The 17846-nt window shown below is 48.9% G+C and overlaps 1 long non-coding RNA gene across 1 annotated transcript; it reads left to right on the forward strand.

The window, feature by feature from the left end:
• The first annotated feature begins 1371 nt into the window (after positions 1 to 1371).
• Positions 1372 to 15656, forward strand: LOC130544224 (uncharacterized). The gene is made up of 3 exons (XR_008960361.1): positions 1372 to 1635; positions 10296 to 10492; positions 12628 to 15656. It is a non-coding gene; the product is annotated as an uncharacterized LOC130544224 (long non-coding RNA).
• The last annotated feature ends 2190 nt before the right edge of the window (positions 15657 to 17846 follow it).

Consider the following 17846-nt stretch of genomic DNA (forward strand, 5'->3'; position numbering starts at 1 on the left):
TTCAATCCCTTCGGACGCATCCGGGCAAGAGTGATGGAACCATGGACATGCTCATACTCATTAATCCTACATTTCAATTTCTAGGAGGTGACTTTAAGGAAATGGTAAGAAATTTGAGTGAAGGGGCCCCTGGGTGGCTCAGTCAGTTAAGTGTCTGCCTTCAGTTCAGGTCATGATCCCAGCGTCCTGGGATCAAGCCCCGCAATGGGCTCCTTGCTCAGCAGGGAGCCTGCTTCTCCCTCTGCCTGCCACCCGCCCTGCTTGTGCACTCTCTCTCTGACAAATAAGTAAATAAAAAAAGAAATTTGGGTGAAAAGACGTTATGCTAATACACATTCCTGGTAGTGTGAGTTACAACAGAAGAACATTGGACACCACCGAAAGGGCCAACAACAACAAAATTGTAACGTACATCCTACTGGATCCCCTAGGTGTAGTTCGCGGTTACTAAAATAATAAGGACTCTGAAGCATCTACCTAGAAAAGTTTACGGTGTGAAAAGCAAGGTACTAAAAGCGTGAGTGTGTGTGTGTGCGTGTGTGTGAATATAGAACTAACTAACGGAATGAAAGCTTTGGGAAAGGACTCAAAGAACACAACGGAACTAACACACAGCAAAATACTACCAGCCTCTGCGTTTGGGAGTTGTAATTATAAATGGGGAAGGGTTTTTCTTTTGCTCTGCTTTCCAAAGGTTCTCTAATGTGGTTATAATACTGTTATAAATATATGTAAATTATATATGTTACTTTTATAAATATGTATCTGAAGCCTCCCTGGAATTAAGGAATTCCGAACAAGGAGTTCCCTTCCCAAAGAAAGACCACCAGGCAGCAGCCCTCTCCCCGGGCCACGTCAGTCAAACCGCCAACAAACCAACCCCCCAAGGGACCCTATTTTGGGCTCTGCTAATCCCAAGGCCAGCGCCCGGAAGATGGGCCGGGTCTGCGCCCGGGCGACGTGGGAACCGCTCGCTGCATCGCGGGCCTGCCCCGAAACACCTGGAGCGGCGGAAATGCGAGGCCGAGCTCGGTCCCCGGGCGTCCCACGGCCGCCCTCCGCTGCGCTCGGCCAGCGCCTGGGGGGAGGGCAGTGCAAGCGGGGTCCGGGAAACAAGAAAGCGTGGCTACCCACATCAGGAGATGCCCAATCGGGGCAAAAACTTCGCGGGAAGCAAGTTTTAGTGGCAATTTGGAAAACTGAAAGCAGCAATTCAGGTGTGTGTGCCCCTGCAGTGATTGGGAAGGAGGGCTGTGGCTAAGCCGCGGACTGGATTTTGGAGACAAAGGAACTGGATGGGGGCCGGGGTGTTTTAGCGCTGGAAGGGACTTCTATGGGGAAGCCTGGAAGGAACTCGGGTTTCCAGAGTGCTGCCTACTATGTGCCAGACGCTTTAAAAACACGATCCCTTTAATTCTCAGCGTACCTCAGTCAGGAAAGTATTATTGTCCTTGATTTTACCGGGGGGTGGGAGAGGGGAACTGAGGCTCAGAGACTGTCTGTCCAGGATTCCACACTGGCCAGTGGCAGAACCAGGGGGCAGGCCTCTAGCTGTTCTGGGCTCCGGGGGCCCTTTCCTCTAGGTCCAGGCCAACCCCTTTCTTTTGAAGATGAGAAAACTGAAAGCCATCGAGGGTAAGTGATTATACGTTGTTGCAGAGCTCATCTGAAACTCTTTTCACTTGAAGTCCTGCCCTGTGATCCCCGGCCCAGCGCTCCTTCCGCCACCCCCGGAGGCCTCTGCCCTACCTGCTTCTAGCAGGTTCCCCTGATCAGGAAGCCCAGGTCGGTGTCTGTGTGGGTTCTTTGCGATTTGGGACTCACTATTATTAACGTCACTATTATTTTTATTTCATTGGATTGTTCACTTATGTATCTCCTCCCAGGCTGGGAGTATTTGTGGAAAAACATTATCTGTAAAGTAAAGAACATGTAACTGGACCCATCAAAGCTGTTGGCCCTGGGGCTTTATGTTTGAAACTGAAGTCTGCACGACCATTGAGCGTATTATCTGGATGATATCTAATACCACCACTTTGGAGTGTGAGAATGAACTCTTTTCTTAAAAGAAAAAAAATCAGAAAAGAATATTGACCTTCCTAATGTTTCCCAGCACAAAGAACTCTATCTACTGTACATTCCAAGACAGACCAGACCAATATGTTGACATGCTGGGCTCGGATTTCATTCCTGAAAATCTGGAACCTTATGCTGTATAAATAACATGATCTTTTCCTTCGTTCGAATCAAGAGAGAAAACAATTGCTGGCAGATCTTGGAGTTTGCCCTCCCCCTAACTGTCCCCACAAGTCCTAACTTGCTACCCACAAGTCATGACTCGCATATTTTCATTTGAAGAGTTTTGAAATGTTCTGGAAATCATAGGGGGAAAGAGAACCAAATCCTCCTGAGAAATAGAGTAAGGGGAATTTTTTTGTGTTAAAGAAAAAAAGAACATAAAGGCGAAATGTCTTGCATATATGAGTGTATATGGAAATAGTTAATGGGACTCGATAGTAAACTTTCTAGCATAGCCTTGTCAGATATAGAAGCACTGTCAGATCTGTCCTCATTGTTCAGAGGCAGGAATATGCCCAAGGCCATAGAAGGAACTGGCTAACTTGGATTTCTGGTTATGTGCTCACTTCTCTGGGCAAATCAGAAAATCTAAATACCTAAAGGTGTTTATATTACCAAAGTTACTGTTAGAAGTCGTTATAATTCTAAACATGTTTAGAGGTCTTAGAGTAGTGTCATGTTCACTGCTGTTTAAATTACAGTCAAACCCTCTGATATATTTCTAGATTATTTAAATAATGTGTTTTCTTTTTTTAGAGAGAGAGAGTGCGTGTGGAGGGGGGAGGGGCAGAAGGGGGGAGAGAGAATCTTGAGCAGGCTCCATGCCCAATGCCGGCTCGATCTCACAATACAGAGATCATGACCACAGCTGAAATCAAGAGTCAGATGCTTAACTGGCTGAGCCACCCAGGTGCCCCTCTGGATTATTTAAAAAGCAAGAGATCCAAGGGCAGTGGCCATGCTTTATTCTTCTTTATATTTCTGTGCCTGGCACCTTGTGTCATTTATATAAACCAGTTAAATCAATTAAATAAATGGAAATGAGCCTATTGGCTAATTGCTAGGCTATTTTCTGAGGTGCGTGCTCAGAGACAACGGAATGTACTGTAGAGACAGACAGAGCTGGGTTGGAAGCTGAGTGACCTTGAGTGAGTGATTCCAGGAAGTGTCTTGGGAGGAGAAGCAGAGCCTGACACTCCACTGGCTTTTTCAGTGCAGACTTACTCCCCTCTAGTCCACTCTTGCCAGTATGTCTTTCAGTAGGTTCTCATTGTCATCAGGATCAAGTCCAAACTCCACATAGGGTCCTCTGTGGCCCGTCATGCCAACCCCATCAGCCAGGTGTCCCCCCACTGCTACCCCCCTCTGCCCTATGCTGGAGCCTTAGGGTTTCAGTCTTTGCTCCCCACCCCCTGAGGCCAGATGATAGATGGCTCCATGCTTCTCCCTTGAACACCCACCTCTCACCTCTTCCTGGCTAGTGAACTTCTACTCATCTGTTTTTTTTTTAAGGATTTACTTATTTATTTTAGAGGGAGAGAGAGAGAGAGAGCACAGGTGAGTGGGAGAGGGGCAGATAGAGATGGAGAAAGAGTCTCAAGCGGACTCCACGCTGAGCTTGGAGCCTGATGCAGGGCTCCGTCCCACGACCCTAAGATCGAGACCTGAGCTGAAGCCTAGAGTCAGACGCTTAACTGACTGCACCACCCGGGTGCCCCCTTCTACTCATTTTTTATCGAGTCCTCAAGGCATCTCCTCCAGGAACCTTTTCTCATTTTGGAATGCCAAGTGCAGCATTCCCTTTTCTCTGCTCCCCCAGCACCCTGTAGGTGTCTGTATATAGCACCTAGCATACTGGATTGCAATACACTGCTTGGAAGTCTGTGTCCCCTGCTCAAGCGTGATCTCTTTGACGGCAAGGACTGAGTTTTGGTCATTTCTGAGTCCCTGGTGCCTGGCACAGTGCCTGGCCAGAGTAGCCTAGCCCAGCTACTGACGTTTAAGCTACGCCAAGGAGGAGGAGTTTTTAATGGGTGAGACCAGAGCAAGCGTCCATCCTGTATGGGTGTTTTTCTTAGTTGGGGTCAGAAGGAAAGACTAGGATATTTGGGGGCTCCTGATCTCCATAGAAGGAGGATTTTTTTTTCTTTTTCTAGAAACATTTGGATAATAGTCAAATGTCACTGTTGCCTGGTCTTCTCCCCACGTCCCACCCTTCCAGTCCACTGCCACTCTGCCCCCTGCCTCCACCCCCATGGTAAGGCCTGGTTTTCTGTGAGTAAGGTGTGGGGGCAACGGTTAGCTTTGGAATCCTATCAAGCATTACAAGATCTCTCAGGAGATCTCACCCATCCCGCAAAATAGCAGCCTCTGGAATGGACGGTCTTCTAGAATGAGAGCGAAAGCTGGGATCCAGAAAGATGTGTCAAGGCCAGCAGTAAGAGCATGCTACCAGGAACTACAGTTTTACTGTGTTCAATCACATAGTAAAGGTAACAACTAACAAAGTGTCCCCCAAAGAGCTTGAGTTCACCTCTTTGAATAAATACAAGAAAATAAAGCGGAACAATCCATTACTATAAGCAAAGGATTCCGAGTGCTTTATTTTTTTTGAAGATTTTCTTTTTAAGTAATCTCCACACCCAACATGGGGCTCGAACTCAGCACCCCAAGATCAAGAGACATATGCTCCACGGACTGAGCCAGCCGGGCGTCCCTTAAGTAGATGCTTTAAAGACATTTGATCTCTGTAGGAGGGCCAGTGTGTTGTTAGCACACATTTGATATTACTTTGACTTCCAAACCCATTTCCATAGACGTTCCAAGGCAGCACTATCCAGTAGAACTTTCTAAGACGCTGGAAATATTTTATATTTGTGCTGTCCTGTAAACACAGACGAGCTCTCTGAGGGAGAAGGAAAGGTAGGGCCCCTGCAATGTGGCGAGTGCAATGGAGGAGCTGAATTTTAAATTTTTCCTAACTTCAGTGAATTTACATTTAACTAGCTACATGTGGCTAGTGGTTAGCATATTGGACTGGTACAATTCCAAATCAAAGGTCAGCCCGGTCAAGGCCCCAGTCACCTTGCCACATAGAGCACGGCCTCTGGCCAGCTTTCTTTGAGCCAAGCAGTTTTTTAAAAAATTGACACAGACACTTTCCTGAAAAAGTTGGAAAAATAAGGAAAAATGGAAAACTTCATTATCCCCAGTCTCAAGATTATTACGGCCACTGATGCATTTTGGTGCATTTTTTTCCCACTCTGCCCCCCTTGCTCATGAGGATCTGGACCCCCCTTTTTTTTAAGATTGTATTTCTTTATTTGACAGTGAGAGAGCACAGGCAGGGGAGTGGCAGGCAGAGGGAGAGGGAGAAGCAGACCCCTTGTTGAGCAGGGAGCCCGACATGGGGCTTGATCCCAGGACCCCGGTATCATGACCGGAGTAGAAGGCAGACGTTTAACCGACTGAGCCACCCAGGTGCCCCAGGACCCCCCGTTTTTTAAGGTAATCTCTACCCCCAACATGGGGCTCAAACCCAGGACCCCAAGATCAAGAGTCCAATGCTCTACCGACTCAGCCAGCCAGGCCCCTCCAGAGTTAAGATTTCAAAGGCTCTAGTCTCTTGTTAGTCAGAAGGTCCTTACAGGGCAACAGTAGACTTGTGTTCCTCAGCGGCCCTCAGGGACCCTCAGGAGCAGCCAGGGCTGGTCATCTGTGGCCTGACGCCTGTGCGTCAGTGGGGGTGAGGCTGCTCGCCGCGGCATGGCTGACCACCGTGGCGCCCCCAGTTTGGACTAACTGGGGGGAAGAGTCCTCTGTGTGCTCTAGTTTCATGTCCTGTCCTGTTGTTTAACTTCTAAAAACTCTCTTCAAGAGGTAAGTTCTGGAATAGCGGAGCTGTAAAGTTCCCTAGCAGAGGGCCAGGGACTGAAAGAGATGGGATCCCTGCTTCTTGGCTCCCAGTCCAGGGCTCCTTCCCCTCAATCACTGGTCCTTTCAGAAGCTTTCCAGGTCCAGGGACTAGGGCCACTGCCTCCTCCTCCCCCGCCCCCCACCGCCACAGCACTGCAGCTGAGGAGAGGCAGGACGGGGGCAGAATGCCATGTGCTTATCCTCTCCCAGATAGTCTCCTCTGTTTCGTCTGTTCAGCAAAGTGGGAGCAAGTGCCCGACACCATACCTGGCCTGTGTCACTTGGAAGCCCCAGCCAGAGAGTGAGGGAGGTCACCATTGCCTCTCCTCAGTGCCTCCCATCACTACGAAAGGCCTGCTTGCCTGTTCCCACCATTCCCTTTTTTCTGGGCCTTCTTTCTCCCAGGCCTTCTCAGAATGGCCTGGTTGAAACCCGAGCCCAGTTCTTTCCCACACAGGAAGGAAAGGTTCCCACAATGGAGGCAACCTTTTTAAAGACTCCCATGGCACACCAGAGGGAGGGCCGCATTCCTCCAGAAGGCCAGTCATGGCCCCAGCTAGGGGGTAGGGTAATTTGCCCACACTCTCCTGCCCCTTAAGGGGATCTTTCGTGGCTACACCACACAGGCACGACTCTCCTGTGTCTTCTTACTTTCCCTGAGCGCCCTGGCCATCTTGTGATCTCCAGTATTTTGGAAGTCGGGACCCTATTGCTACTTTCCAAATCCCCTAGCCCTGTTTGCTCCCAGTAAATTTAAACAACTGCATGAGTGGGTCTAAACTCCCCTTTGTGCTATAATTAGGCTGGAACAAGGCTCACCCCAGGACAGAAATACTGTATGGGGCGGGTTATAGACCGTGGCTGGTCCCCACAGTAGGGAAGTAGCGACCTTTTGAATAGGAGGATTAACACATTAGCACATAGATTCCTGCTTCCGGGGAGGGTTGAATTCTAGGATAAGAGCTCCAGCTTGTCCGAGATGGGGGAGGGGGGGAGCCGAGCACACTAAAGACTCTGTGTTCCTGGGGAATCTGGGGAGGGGGCGGTCAATGCGGGAAGAGGCCGACAGGTACTGGGGGAGCACAGCAGCTCCAGACCATCCCTGGCTCAGTGTCGTGTGTGGAAACCACAGACACACCGGAAGGGAAAGCATTTCCTGTCATCTTTCTGCCCCTTCTTCCCTGTCAGGTGGTGCTGGGGCGGCCCCAAGAACAGGAGGGTCTGGAAAGCAAGCGGCTGTGTGACCTCGGGCAGGTGCCTGTGCCTCCCAGGGCCCGTCTCTTCGTCTGTCTGTGTACTAGGGGATAGTAACATCCACCTCAGGGGACTGTTGGGAGGATGAAAAGATAACATAAGAAAGCACCTAGAAACAAGTAACACCCAACAGGCCCTCAACCAATGGTGATGCCTCACACTCCAACACCCTGTCTGCCACCCACGTGGGCAAGAACTTCCTCAGTAGATTCTCCCCTGATTCTCGTCTTTGACTCTGTTTCCAGCTTCGCCCCAAGACAGTGGTTCCACTTCTGTCCCCTCTCCTTGCCCATTCGCATCTGGGGCCCGAGTAGAGGTGGGTGGGGTCCCTCCCAGCTCCCCTTGCAAAGGGCTCAGTCCTGGACTGCCGCCTTAGCCCTGCTACTCTCAGGCGATCTCATGGAAAGCAAGCTCTTGATGTCCTCAGCGGCCAAAGGGGAGGTGGGTGGTGGCCGGTAGGGGACCCCCAGGGTCTTTGTACCCACTCATGGAAGTACATTGAAGTGGGTCCTGAGGCAGCAAGAGAGGGTATAAACAATCAAGGGGCCTCAGTGCGTTGTCAGTGGAGATCTTCACATTCACGGAGCACATATGTTCCAGTGGTGGGCTGAGTCTCTGCTTCTTTCATTTAATAAGTCCAGGTTCTTGAAAAGTCTTTGTAAGTTGTAGATGGCGATGGATACTCCCTCCCAAGTGTGAAGTATTATCATTGAAAATAGCACTCAAAAATCTCGACTGTTTTCTTTAAAATAAATATTCATTTAAGGGCCGAATACACTTACAACTTGATGGCGCTCAAGATAGCGCTCCGAATCTTCCTCTCAAAGCCCACATCTCCAGATTGAGCCTACCAGGCCTGAGTGGCTGAATTCTGCTTTGTGAATAGCCACTTTTTCAGGGAATGATGATTTGTGTAGGGTCAGAGGTCAAGAATGCTAATTTCACGTCTTTTACTCTTAGAGTACCTTTAGGGGACCGGCAAGCTAGTGAAAAATGGTTTGGAGTTTATAAATGTCTTGTATTTACTTGCCAAGCTTGCTTGGTGGCAGCTCTTCCTTGGGGCCGAAGAATGGACTTGCCTCGGAGAGGGGCCTAACAGGTGGGATACTACAGCTGTGCCTGGCCCGGCTGGGCCAGCCCCAGAGGGCCCGCCTGGCACCCAGAAAGTCCAACATCAGAAGGAAGGCCCCATACCTGGAGTGCCCAGCTCCCCCAGGGTCAAAGCAGGAACGTCCTAGCTCCGCCCAGGACGTGCTCGGTCTGAGCCACGCCTCCTCCGGGACACCGGCTTAGGAGACCCGCCCCCCCCTTCGGTTTCTAGGGGAAGAAATCCCCGTCCTCTGGGCCAGGACTGGCAGCGGACCCAACAGCCACGGAGGTGGGGATGCCAAGGTCTCATGTTTAGTCACTTTGAATCATGGGCGGTGAGGGCTTTGGTTTTGCAAATTTGGGCAAAGAAGCAGGATATGTGGTTAGGAAGACAAAATCAGAAACTTAAACACTCACCCACATGGAGAGCTCATTACCTTAGCAGACAGCCCATTTAGATTTTAACAGCTCTGGCGGGTTAGAAAGCTCTTCCTTATATAGAGTGGAAATCTGCCTCCTTGTAGCTTCTACAGTCCCTCCTTCGGGAACCACGGGGATGAAATCTGTGGTTTTCCCCCACGGGCCTGAGGAGCCTTGTTCCCCAGCCCCTGAGAGAAGCCGCCAGTCTCTAAATCCCATGGCATCTCAGGGCTTCCACTGGGAATCCTTCCCGACCCCAGGTGAGCTCTCCTCCACCCCAAGACAGAAAGGCGGCCCTGAATTTCCAGTGTGAACCAGCACGTTGTGCTTGGGCTAACACGGTTGACGAACCCTTAGCCGCCAGAAGCAGATGTCACACGAAATCCCGCAGAGGGAGTGCTTTTACTGTGGTGGTGGTAGGAGCACGCAGAAGAGAGCAGGTGGTTAGGTCTTAAACCCATCTGAAAAGGTCAGGCTTTTAAAGTATCTGCGCGTGTGCCCGCGCGCTCCCCCTCCCCCCACCTCCTCCTGCCCCCTCCCTTTGGCTTCTATCACTTTTAACAGGCATTTTGCTGTCAAAGACTCAATGCCACAGAAGGTAATCTGGGCACGTGTTGTGGAGGTAATTATCTCCAGTCTACTGCAAGAGATGACTGAGCACCCCCCCCCCCGGCCACCTCCCCCACCCCCATCTGCTCACAGCCCGGCTCTCCCCGCTGAACCGCCCTTGGCATGCTTGTACTCCCGAGTTCATCTTGCTCTGAGCCAACCAGCCCACCAGCCAGCCAGCCAGCTAGCCACAGTCACCAGTGAATGCCACTTAACACAACTTAAGCGGAGGCTTCTAACTAGCCTGTGGACCAGGTCCCCAAGGTCAGACAGTCCGCTACTTCGATAGAAGCTATGCCCTGTGTTGAGGACTGTTGTAGTCGCCGTGAGAGCGACAGGGAACAAAAGAAGTAAAAGCCAGGGGCCCTTGTCCCCGACGGGTTTACAGGCCTAATTAGTGATCTCCAAGTGACTCTCTTCAGAAAAGATTTAAGGACACTTACAAAACAACATACAAGTGGGTATAATAGGGAGAGAAGTGAGCCAAGGGGAGAGTCTAAGTTCCTTGAGGGGAGGGCCCTGCCTTTGTGTCCCTCCAGGAAGGGCCTCTCCACTTCCTTATTAACCTTTTGTCTGGAGCCTTTAAAAGGAACTTTAGGCTGGCCAGCCTCCTCTTTCTCTCTGGTCTCAGGCTCGAGGATCAAGTTGACAACTGTGGGGACTTCATTGACTTTAGATGGGGGTATTTCAATATCTTGCTGAGATGACTGAATAGGCCTTTGAGGTACATCCATTTGGAACTCTGCATTCTGGCCAGGATAGGAATGATAAAGCTTTCCTCTTGAGGGTCCTTCCCCTATCGTTTCCTGCTTTAGAATAAGAATAGAAGTAATAATAATCATAACAGCAGCTGCTCATTATCAAAGCCCTAGTCTACGCGGGGCACTTTACATATGTTATTTCGTACTATCTGTCTTTTATTCCTTCAGAAGCATCTGTCTGCAGAAACAAGAAGGCATTCATTCCCTCCGCTTAGCAGTGATGAAAACTTACCCAGAGGCCTGGGTCCAGCCTGGGGTTTTGCAGGATGGTGAAAAACAAATCTCAAGAGGAAACAGAAGAAATCAAACAAAACAAAACAACAACAACCCACCCACGGAAGGAATAAAAAGTTTTGAACGGACAGGTGAGATCCTACTATGCATAAATTACGGCATCAGAGCCACATCTCCCTATAGCAGAATACTGGTGAAAACGCTGGGCGGGGCTACAGGTACTGAAAGCAGCATCTAGAGCAATTGAGAAAATGAGATCAATCCTTCCCATGTGTGAAATGGATTTTTGAAAGTTGGTATGACACTTCGAGGTAAAAAAGGAAGGGAGCTGGGGCTCCCAGCTGGCTCAGTTGGTGGAGCATGGGACTCATGGCCTCAGGGGTTGTGAGTTCGAGCCCCACGTTCGTTCAGGGGAGAGTTTACTTAAAAAAAAAAATAAATCTCCCCCTCCCCAAAATTGAAGGGTGCTAATACATGTCATCTGTATTTTGTGTTCAAGATACTTTTAATCTTGTGGCCCCTGGGTGGTGCAAGCAGGTGAGCGTCCGACTCTTGCTTTCAGCTCAGGTCATGATCTCAGGGGCATGAGATGGAGCCCCGCATGGGGCTCTGCGCTCAGCACGGAGTCTGCTTGAGTTTCTCTTTCTCCCTCTCCCTCTGCCCCTCCAGCTCCTGCTGTCTGTCTCTAAAATAAGTAAGTTTAAAAAATCTTTTTTAAAAAAGATACTTTTAATCTTCACAACCACTCTTTGAGGAAGACGCTATTTTTATTCCCATTTTCCAGATGAGGAAACAAGCCTGGAAAGACGAAATAATTTTCCCAAGATCACATGTGAACCAAGTGGCAGAAGGTGCAAACACAAGCTGACCCAGTTCCAAATCTAGGATCCTTTGCGCTGCATCATAATGCTCTCTAGCAATGAATGAGTTAAGCCAGACCAGGGGACAGCAGAGGACAGACCCCAGCTGTGTCCGTCCAGCTTCAGGTAGAGAGCTGAGCTGCTCTTCCTCTCCCTGTGGGCCAGAGGAAGAGCCCCCAACCCCGAGCTGCAAGAGGAAGGGACCTCCCTTCTCTGAGCCTCATCCCAGTGAAAGGGCAGATGGCTGTCCAGGCTCGAGCTGGGGCTGAAAAAGGCAGCCCTGTCCCGGGAGAGGTGTCCAGGCTCACTTCGGCCTCCACGTGGGCCAGGCCGGCTCCTCCAGTCCCTCCGCAGCCTGCTGCCACTGCCACCAGGCCACAAACGAGGGCGAGGAGGCCCCCTCCTCCCGGATGCCCTCCCTGGTGCATCTGGGCAAGCACTCCGTGCTGTCGGGCCACTTCAGCCCTGTGCCAGGTGCCCAACTGGGCCGGTGGCCGTTCTCTTGACCTCTTCGGCCACCCGCCTGGGTGCGTGGCCTGGTTCTGGTCCTGCCTGACAGCAGGGGACTGGCCCTGGTGACTCTCTGAAGCCCCTCCTAGCACCGTGAGTGAGTCAGACTCCCAGAGGCCCCAGGGCCCTGGGCGACAGGTGGGTGGCCTTGCTGGGACCACATGGGAAGCCGAGGCTGGATGGATATTAGCCCAGGAGTCGGCGGTGCAAGATGGTGCCGCCAGAACAGAGGGCCACCGTCTATCTTGCTTCTCCTTATGCAGAACGGATCATAATTATAATACTTGGAATGTATGTGAGGCCTGCTTTCCAGAAGCTCAAAGCCCAATAAGAGTACTTTAGCTTCTCAGTCAGTCTCTCACACACAGAGGCACGCACACACACTTTAAAGAGCAGGCCAAAAAGTGTTATAAATAAAATTCTAGAACATGAGTGGGAGGAATAAACAGGAAAATTTCACTGTAAAAGATGAAAATGCACTAACTTCTTGCAGGATGGCATCACTCAGCCAACCCACAATTGTGCTATTAATCAGAACCCAGGCGAGCTATACTGCGGCTCTGCTCGGGCTTTTTCCTTTCCCTGTCGATACGTGTTAGAGACGGTGTAAATCCTGGTGGTTTTCGGGGTAAGGCTAGCAGGAAGAGTGAGAAGGTAGTCTTCATGGGGATGGTAAGAGAGCATACCCTGGTGGGTCACACTTAACGTAGCCACGCATCCTTTCCATCCAGCCAGACAGGCCTCGGAGCTGCCAACCGCATAGATGTGGCTTACTGGCTCTCCCCTCCCTCCGTTTGCACTCTTCCCCAAGCTGACCGTCCCCCACTCTCCTCTCTGCCCGTCTCTGAATCCTCATCCTCTAGACCTTTGTTCAAGGCATTCCGTTTCTCTAACAGGCCCTCCTATCCCTTTGAGATCTTTGCTGTGGCTATCTCCCCTCGCCTGGACCCACCCCCGGAAGGCCCGGTGACCTCACCCCTCCGCTGATCATGAGGACCACCGGCTATCTGGAGCTAACACACGCTGCCCGCCTTGTGAGTTAGTGGCACGGTCCCTGCTGACAATGCGTGCTCCTGGCTGACAGGCCCACTCCATGGCTTATTCCCTGTTCATAATAGGTGCTTGACACGTGACCTTTTTCAAAACTTTCAAAGCAAAGCCGTCCAGGAGGCGGTCCTTGTGTTGATGCCTTTAATTGAAGATGCATAATTCACTAGATGGCCGTGGACATGACTCATAACTCCTGTGACAATTCCTCCAGCAGTTCATTCTCCTTTTGGTCCTTTCTCTCCCCACCCTACCCCTCCCTATTTTGGCTTAGTGTTTGTGATGGGCTAATAATTCATATTTTTCAGGCCAAGGTAGTAGTTTCTAGAATAACTTTCATAGCTCTAGAACTGCTTTCGGTTCTTTTCTACAAACTCAAGAAATGCACACAGCGAGGTTGCTAGGAAGGAGAGAGACTTTTTTGTTGGCCTCCACAAATTAGAAATAAAAGAGCCCTTGGGAAAAGATTGGTTCTGAACAGCTCAGAAGAACTCTTAGAGAATCTGCTAAATAATATTTTTGTCTGCTGTTTGTAAATGTGACTCGCTTTGAAACCATCTGTCGTGCAGTCCTTTGCAGAGAGCTGAGAAGTATTTAAATCTGTGAAAATGAGTATATTTTTGTATATACCAAAGCAGTATTTTAATGGGTCCCTGCTGCATGTTGTCCAGTGCATTCTTTGAAACATGATTTTACCCAATTGTCAAGTAACATTTAAAATGGAATTCAAAGAAGGGATGTGGCAGTGAATGGAGAGGGTGTGGTGCGGTTTGTAGCTGTGTTTCTTCACAGAACGAGCCGAGAGGCTGCGAGGCAGGTGGTGGAGCAGGGTTTCTTCACGGGTCCGGGGGTAGGGTTGGAGTTTTTGCTGCTTTTCCTCCTGCTTAGGGAAGCAGCCCTTCCCCAGGTCGGGGGCGGGGCGGGGGAGGGGTGAAGAGGGGGCCAGGACACCATGGCCAGCTGCTCCTCATTTCCTAGTGAAGTTCTAGCTTTGCGCAGCCGGCTTTGGGCATGGCTGACAATTCAGCACCTCCACCTTTATAACATCGCTGTTTTCATTGCTGCCCTTGGTCCCTGTGGCTAATACCCCAACTGAGCAGAACCCAAGAGGCTTAAATGACTGGCAGTGGCTGCAGCTGTTGTAGCAAGAAATTGAAACATCCTTGAAAAGGCTTCCTCATGTTGAATGGGGAAAGTAGGCTCAAAGAAAAACTTTCTCCAAACACCTGTGAGACGAATCATCGGTGTTTCACACATGCTGCTGTGGGTCATGAGTTTTCTCTTGGGGGATATGTCTTGTGTTCCCACTAAAATTGTAAGTTTCAGGGCGCCTGGCTGGCTCAGTCAGTAGAGCCCATGACTCTTGATCTTGGGGTCATGAGTTCAAGTCCCACGTTGGGGGGTAGAGTTTACTTAATAAAAAAAAATTTTAATAAAATTTTAAGTTTCTTGAGGGCCAGCATCTTTTCTAGGGCAAAAATCAAGTGTCAGAGCTGGAAGGAACTCCAGAGCCCCAATCGCACAGATGAGAAAATGGGAGTCAAGAATAGTGGCAAAGATAGGACTCAGTCAGAGGACTCGGATTCACAGCCCAGTGACTTCTCCCCATGCCATTCTCCAAGCAATGCCAGAGACAGACTACTCAGCTACTGCCCCACAAAAGGCAACAGGATAGAACCTTCTCTTAACAATACCCAGCCACAATCCGTGATAAAAAGTAGTATGTCAAGGGGTGCCTGGGTGGCACAGTCTGTTAAGCATCTGATTCTTGGTTTCGGCTCAGGTGGTGATCTCAGGGTCGTGAGATTGATCCTTGCGTCAGGCTCCGCACTCACCACGGAGTCTGCTTGAGATTCTCTCTCCCTCTCCCTCTGCCCCTCCCACTTGTGTGCGTGTGAGGTGTTTCTCTCTAAAACAAATGAATAAATCTTAAAAAAAAATAGTATGTCAATACCCTAAAGAATCGGAAACCAGTGCTATGAATATGCAGCATTATTCACATAGCTAACAGGTGGGAAAAGCCTGAATGTCCATGAGAGGATGAATGGATTAACAAATTACAGTATATACACACGCAGTGAATATCCTTATAACTAATGATTTAGGCACCTCCCTGGTGACTGCCTTAGGATAAATTCCTGGGCATGCAAAAAATGGAAACAATGCAAATGTCCACCAAGCAATAAATGGATAAATAAAATGCATGTGTCCGTACGATGGAATATTATTCAGCCATAAAAAGGGATGAAGTGCTGATGCATGCTACAGCATGGATGGCCCTCAAAGGCATGCCGCTACGTGAAATGAGCCACACAGGGACCAATATTGTATGATTCCACTTGTATGTAATGTCCAAAATAGACAAATTTATAGAGACTGGAAGTAGGTTAGAGGTTGGGAGGGGCTGCTGGGAGGAGTAAGTGGGGAGTTATTGCTTAATGGGTATAGAGTTTCTTTTTGTGGTGATGAAGATTTTTTGGACCTAACTAGAGGTGGTAATTGTACAACCTTGAATTCCTTGACTCATAGTACCTAAAATATTGACTAAAACCAGCAAATTTTCAAGATCATATCATTTGTATACATGTATTAAAGGTAGACAAATTAATATGAATCCATACTTTAAAGGAAGTAAAATTAGGAGTCATAGAAATTAAATTTGATTATTTAAAATCAGAAATTTGACTTCCGATTTTAGAAAAAGTTTTTCTCTTTTTTGGGGTACCTGGGTGGCTCAGTCGTTAAGCGTCTGCCTTCGGCTCAGGGCGTGATCCCGGAGTCCTGGGATGGAGCCCCACATCAGGCTCCTCCACTGGGAGCCTGCTTCTTCCTCTCCCACTCCCCCTGCTTGTGTTCCCTCTCTCGCTGGCTGTCTCTCTCTGTCAAATAAATAAATAAAATATTTAAAAAAAATAAATAACGCATTTTTTTTAAAAAGAAGTTTTTCTTTTTTAAACTCTTTTTATTTATTTTTATTTATTTTTTTTAAAAAAGATTTTCTTTATTTATTTGACAGAGAGATAGGCATTGAGAGAGGGAACACAAGCAGGGGGAGTGGGAGAGGAAGAAGCAGGCTCCCAGCAGAGGAGCCTGATGCCGGGCTCAATCCCAGAACGCTGGGATCACGCCCTGAGCCAAGGCAGACGCTTAACGACTGAGCCACCCAGGCGCCCCTAACTTTTTTTTTTTTTTTTAAGTAGGCTCCACTCCCAGCACAGAGTCCAATGTGGGGCTTAAATGCACGACCCTGAGAGCAAGACTTGAGCTGAAATCAAGAGTCCAATGCTTGCCTGACTGAGCCATCCAGGTGCCCCAATTTTTTTTTCAAATGTAAAGTCTGTGCCCAATGTGGGGCTTGAACTCATGACCCTGAGATCAAAAGTCACATGCTCCACCAACTGAGCCAGCCAGGCGCCCCTACAAGTTTTTCTTGACACTTCATTTGTAGCTGCCTCCTTCCCTTGACCCTGAGAAGTCAAGGGAAGGTTCTCTTGGAGGTGGTAGATGTGAGTGGGCATAAGACCCTTCCTGGGTTCTGCCCACTTTTGTGCACCCTCCCTTGCCCCCCCCCACCAAGCCTGCGTGCTGGAATACGGCCCTGGGTGCTCTGAGAATGAAGAAAATGTTGGTTCTTATTATCCAAAGTCAGACTGGGTAAGAGAAGCGTGTTATGTGAACATGAGCAGGGAGGGACATAGGAAAGGCCCCCCCCTTCCCGTGCTGTGTGTGCAGCCTGGATTCAGCTACATGCTCAGAATGTCTGTGCAGGTTTCTAGTTTCCTTGCTCATTTGAATTCATTATTGTTATAGCAACAGTTCTGTAGACATCACCCATCAGTGGTTAGAAAATGACAAATGTCAAACTATGTCTGACCCTGACTCTCTTCAGCTCTTTTTATCTGTGGTATCTCTTTGGAATAAAAATGCCTACTCCCTGCTGAGTCTTCTTAAAAATGCACATTGTCTCTTCACATAAAGGCAGGGATGATGGTGCAATGGCAGAAGAAGAAGAAAAAGAAGAGGAGGAGAAGAAAAAAGAAAAGGAATTCCATCTGACTTTTCAGGTTTAAAGTGCAAGTCTCACTACCTGTGGGGCTCAATTGGCATTTCATTAAGGACTTTCTCATGTCGCTTAAAACATTCTGTCCCTTTCTAACTGGGCCTTGGTTTTGTGGCTGGGTTTCCTGATCCTCAAGGTGGGGCAAGGGGGTGGGGCGGCAGGGGAGACAAGGTTTCATGATGTTCAGGGCCAGAGTTGGGGAGGGCACCCTTCAGATTCTTGGAGCCCTGCGCCGGGGCGGGGGGTGCCACCAGATAGCTTGTCTGTTTTTCCAAACAAGGTAGAGAATGAATGTAAAGTGCAGCATACACTACCGCATGTTACTACGCGTCCTTTGCAATCTTGAGGCACAACGTGCCTGAAACCTAGAAACCCTTGTTCCCTCTGAAATCCTGAATAGAAGGAGCAAGGTTGGAAAACACCATTACTACTGCCGCCGTTCTAGTCAGAACCTATGTTTTGCCCCTGACGGTCTTTCACGGGCTTGAAATTTCAAATGCAAAAGGAAAGGTCAAGTTTGAGGTGGATCGACTGGACAAATGTCAAGGTCCCTTTCAGATCTCACATTCGAGTAGCCTCTGCTTGGACAATGCTGGGCTGCCTGACTGTCCCGTCCTTTTGCTCATGCAATTCTCTCATCGGCTGTATGAGATGTGGAAGAGCAATACACACAATTTGGAAAAATGAATGTTCCAGACGTACCTGTGCAATCTAAGTGGCAAACACAAAGTATCAGTGGTTTTATTGAATCAAAAGGATATGAAGAAACAATTTTCTTTCCATGAATGCTCCATTTATGTCCAGTGGGCAAATTAGAGAAGGAACTCTCCCAATTATACTGAAATGCATGTTTTACATCTAAAACCGTAGGTCAAATCATAGGCCACAAGCTACAGTAATGAATATCTATGGCAACTGTTTTGCCATCACAGGGAAGTGCACCCACTGAAAAGTAGGTTCTTTTCTCAGTAATTAGAAATGCTCTTTATAAATCAGACTACAGATAAC

This window comes from Ursus arctos, chromosome X (genome assembly GCF_023065955.2).
Source record: "Ursus arctos isolate Adak ecotype North America chromosome X, UrsArc2.0, whole genome shotgun sequence".
NCBI lineage: Eukaryota > Metazoa > Chordata > Mammalia > Carnivora > Ursidae > Ursus > Ursus arctos.